Below are 5,000 nucleotides of genomic sequence, written 5' to 3'. Positions count from 1 at the left end.
CTGTCGCCTACAGCGCGCTTAATTCACTAATAAGCCTCCTGTCTTTTTTACAGCTAAGAGACGCCGTTAAAATTACCACATTCGAAAGCCTCTTTTGTTTTCGATAAAATGCCAATCACAGGTGGATCCTCTGTTGAAGATCTTTTTCGTTTTTGCTAGCAAACAATGAGCGATCTTGTTACGCTACGTGTGACGTATTGTTTTGAATTTCGCCTGGATTGGTTGGGTGAAGTTTCCACCTGCAAGAAACCTGTATATTTATTTGCGAAATTAGTTGTTTACATAAATCCATTACGGGACTTGAACACGTGTATCTGACAGTAAATACTTAAAGGAACACGCGATCCTTAGACAGTCAGGCTTACCGCACAAGGTACAAGCAATGCTGTGAAGATCATGTGAACAAAGATGTAATATGCCGTGCGAGTTGGGTTAGATTTCAAAGAAAATTCTCAAAACCTATAGACAGGGGGAACAACGAACAAAATGCAAGTTTTACAGTGTAATTGTGAAAGAGTCAATTATCAATAATCTCACTCGGTTTGGCGCCGAGTTTCTTGTTTCTCTTTTATTATGCAAAATTCCAAGCAAATAAATACACCTTTCTTTTAAAAGGCATCTGTGTTAAATTCAGATAGTCTTATGACTGAGAAATTGCGGCTTAGTCCAGAACAACGCAAATCTCACGTCTCAGTGAATTCATCCGCCAACCAGTACCGAGGAGACTCAGAGAGCAATACTCTTTAGAAAGCAGCCAGATTAGAGTAAATTAAACTTTGTTGATACGTTGGAAGCTCTAGTCATTGGCATCAACGTTGTTCCATGGAAAACTTCATTGCGGAAGGTTAAGAACTGTGATCGTGGAAGAATTCTGAGGCCCTCCCAGGAAAGAGGGGGAGGGGGGTGGGGGAATTCTTGTTCCCTTAAAAATTTGCTTGTGTACCTTGTTCCAGATATTGCTCCTTGGGGGGGCCTCAATTCTGTTTGCATTGAAGTCTTCCGCTAGCAGCTGTGCCCAGAAATACAAGTTTGTCAAGTATAACATCTCTCAGTAGCCCAGAGTGACCGACTGACCTCACACAGAGCTGATCGTGAACATCATCATCATCATCATCATCTTCATCATCATCATCATCATAATAATAACAATAATAATAACACGAATACGTCTCGGAGGATATCGATATCCAAGCATTGTGGGACATACCAACTTATGGGGAATTGCAAGCTAACAGAATCGATGCAAAGATAGTGAACCATAAAAGTAAGGAAGTAGTAGTCTTGGAGATGAGTTGTCCGTGGATCGAGAATAGAGAAAAGAAAGATGAAGAGAATTCAGTTAAGTGTGGCCTATTACGATGTGAGTTACAAGAACGATACCCTGGATATACGTTCCACCAGTACTGAATCATTATCATGGACGTGCTTGGGGGTTGGCCAAGGACTATGGAAGAAGGATTACGGAAGTTGCTGGGAAAGAAGACAAAAGATGTGCTACGAAATATGCAGAAGTCGGTACTGTCAAGTACGTTGAATATTGCAAGGGAGTTTAAGATCATAACACGAACCGTTAAATTTCATAGAAGAAACTCTCGAAAGGCTGAATATTATAATATTCCAATTTTGTTTATAGGTATATAGTTTCATTTTATTGTACTTAGTCATTTAGGGACGCTTTTGACATGTTATATAGAATCTATCAAAATTTTTTAAAAAACTAATACTAGACTTTAGACATTACTCATCAGGTATAGAAATTAGAATTAATATTTTAAGGAAAAAAAACAAGGATTATTTAGCTTTTATAGGTCTAAACTACATTTTTAGGATTTTAGGATTTATAATTTTCGATTATTTTAATCTAGATAGATTCAATTAAGATTTGAGTAGGCTTTTAAGATCTACTTGGGATTTTTTTTTAAAAAGAGATTTCCAGCGATTTGTCACGTGACCTCACGCCCAATCACTGTAGTTACCTTAGGCATTCATGCGTATCTATAATAATAATAATAATAATAATAATAATAATAACAACAACAACAACAACAACTTTAATTAAGGGTGCGTTCGATTGACCTTATTCCGGAATAGAAATACATAGAATGCAAGTTAGAAATCCTTCTTTCTTACAGAGATTCACATCAAAATTGTCAAATATCTGCTAAAATACTATTTTAAATATATTTTTATTATCCTTGCTACTTCGAAACGCGCTAAACATATCGTTTTAAATCATCACTCCACGTATTCTTATTCCGGAATAGGGTCAATCGAACGCGCCCTAAGTGTCAATGGATTTATAAAAGAGCACTAATTGGGGATTCTAACGAAATTAACTGAAATCAAATATTAGTTTTTGTGGAGAGGGAAAAACCGGAGTACGCGGAGAAAAACCTCTCGGAGCAGAGACGAGAACCAACAAACTCAACCCACAAATGACGCCTGCTTCTCAATGCCAATCCCTTCACTGATAAGTGGAATTGCGCAATGCACATATGTCACCTGGTATAAGCACCAATTTTATTTCTCGCTTAGACCTGTACCAAAACATTTCATATAGAAAGAGCGGAACTAATGCTCAACTACACTCTTTTTTCTTTTAAGAATCTTTTTCACAAATATTTTCAGGCTGAGATTAACCTAAATTTTAAGACCATACCAGGGATGAGAGTCAGTTAAGAAGGTCTATATTTTGCTCATTTGTTTTGCTTTTTCTCTTTGTGAGTAGTATAAATAAAATCGTAAATGGTTTGAACCCAGGAGTCATATCACAATAGACCAATTTCGATATATTAAAGTTCAGTCGAAAACAAAAGGCATCATCTCGAGGCTCTGGGCAATAAACTCATACAAATCCTTATATTTATTCCCCAGAGCCTCGTGATGATGTCTTTTGCTTAGGACTAAATTTTAATATATCGAAATTGGTCTATTAAGTGAAGTACGATCGTCCGGGTGAGTGTAGTCCTGAGAAGGACTGTTTTAGATGACATTGACTGACGTTTCGACAACCTGAGCAGAAGTCACTTTCAGAGATGACTTCCGCTCAGGTTGTCGAGACGTCAACCTCCTGCTAGTTGGGGTTCTTCATCATGTTTCTGTTCGGTTTGAATTGTTTCTTTCAGAATATTTAGAGGGGGTGACCGTGAACTATTGTAGCTTCAGTGATAGCTAAGAGCACTTCCACAATAAACAAAGCATTTTTTTGGTAACAACAACTTGAGGTGTTCATGACAACGTGAATACAAAAATCCGCTCGCATCAGTCCAAGCCAGGACAGTTCGCCAGTATGGCCACAAGTGGAGAGGACGGGATAATCGCTTTATTGTTGCAATAGTGGTAAGGAATATTCTGAAGTAGCGTTCAGAACATTGCAACCCGTCACTAATTCGCTGACGTGGCTGCGCGGAAGAAAGGACAACCTCGTTCCCAGGGGACCCTTTGAACGAGGTTCAACAAGATCATCAGTGAGCTGCCCGGCACTTCGTCGGTTATCGTGGGACCGACTTTAACAATAATGGTCTCTGGGGGACATTCACACGACACAGCGTGTTACCATTGCACAGCCTTTCAAATTATGCATTCTGCTTTGGTGACAATTTGCAATTATATGCCATTCAATAACACCACCCATCCAATTGACTCGAAAGGTAGCTCAAACGAGTTTCAACAATATGAAGGGAACGTTTTATTCAAAGGATTAACTCTACAACAGTTTCATGCAACGGCAATGTGATGGTTACCATCACATCGCTTAGCAAGATGCATTCATTAGTGTGACGCACAATGTTACCACGGCAACACACGACGGAGCCCCATTTTTATTGCTGATTAGCAGGCTAAGGTAAAACTCTCTGCAAAGTTAAAAAAAATTCTCTCGAGCGAGTTCAGAGCCACCTTAAAAATTTTCAATTGTGAAGGTGGCGATGAAACCGCTACAGAGAATATTTTTAACTGCGCAAAACATTTTGTCTGTTCCACGATCTTCCCTCCGCGTACGTCAGTCAAAGCCTGGGAATGAATGCGCTTGCGCCCGCTTCAACACTTTCCACGAATCCACACGCCTATAGTCACAACCCTTGGTCGATCGATAAACTCACACAGAACATTAATGTATTCTTTATTAATTTCCTTCATTAACTGGCCATATATATTTCCATAATTTGATTTTCATTAGCAGACAGTTGTTTAATACCGTGCTTCAATTTATGATTATTTTACCTCAAAAGGAGGTTTATATTGGTTATTTATTTCCATCCTTAAGATTTAAAATACTTGAATATTAATAATATTGAAATAAGCTTATACGGCAAGGCTCTTAATATGTTTATAGCCTGCCAATGATTATTATTTGCCCTTCAAGCGGATGACAGACGCAAAGTCCTGCACCAATTTCAGCAAATTAGTTTAAACTCTTTACTCTGGTAACGTGAAAAGGTAACTTATCACCGTCGAACAAAAAAATGCAAGAAAAGATGTACGGTTCAAGCATACATTCAATGAGACTTTTCTCAATTTAAAACTCGAAAAAAAAAAAGATTCGAGGCGAGCCATTCACAAACTTAACACGGACTGTGTGAGTGAGAGAGAACAGTAGTTAATGACAATGGGGGCGACGAAAGCGGTATGTGGTTTGGGAAAAGTCAAGAGAAAATAAGGGTTCCAGCGTGGGAGAAGCACAGTTTGGCACTTGGGATGATTAAATTAAGATGAAATAGGAGCAAAAATGCTTCTCTAGACGCTCACGTTTCCATAAAGGAGCACGAAGATAAGAAATTCAAAACGGCGATCTTACAACAATTCCATGTAGTTGAACTCTTTGTTGACTGATGACTTTAAGAAACGTCGAGTAGATGGGTCGTTAAAGGAACTGACTTCCGTTTTCTTAAATCCCAGCCAATACTGCTTCTCCTACTTTCTGTTTTTCTCCATGAAATTCAATAACTGACAGCAACACTCATTATACAAGCCGAGTCATTGGCTTCGGGACGAAAAACTCC

The 5,000-nt window shown here is 38.6% G+C and overlaps 1 protein-coding gene across 2 annotated transcripts in view; it reads right to left on the bottom strand.

Moving 5' to 3' along the window:
• Nucleotides 1–4,103: 4,103 nt before the first annotated feature.
• The window catches only part of LOC138022368 (synaptic vesicle membrane protein VAT-1 homolog), a 29,607-nt gene continuing 28,710 nt past the window's right edge, over nt 4,104–5,000 (bottom strand). For both annotated transcript variants that reach the window (XM_068869481.1, XM_068869482.1), the window contains exon 11: nt 4,104–5,000. This exon is cut by the window's right edge. The gene's annotated coding sequence lies outside the window, so the exon portion shown is untranslated.

The sequence above is a fragment of the Montipora capricornis genome, chromosome 10 (genome assembly GCF_036669925.1).
Source record: "Montipora capricornis isolate CH-2021 chromosome 10, ASM3666992v2, whole genome shotgun sequence".
NCBI classification, from domain to species: domain Eukaryota; kingdom Metazoa; phylum Cnidaria; class Anthozoa; order Scleractinia; family Acroporidae; genus Montipora; species Montipora capricornis.
Note: the sequence above shows the minus strand (reverse complement) of the source record. Positions and strands in the feature narration are given on the sequence as shown.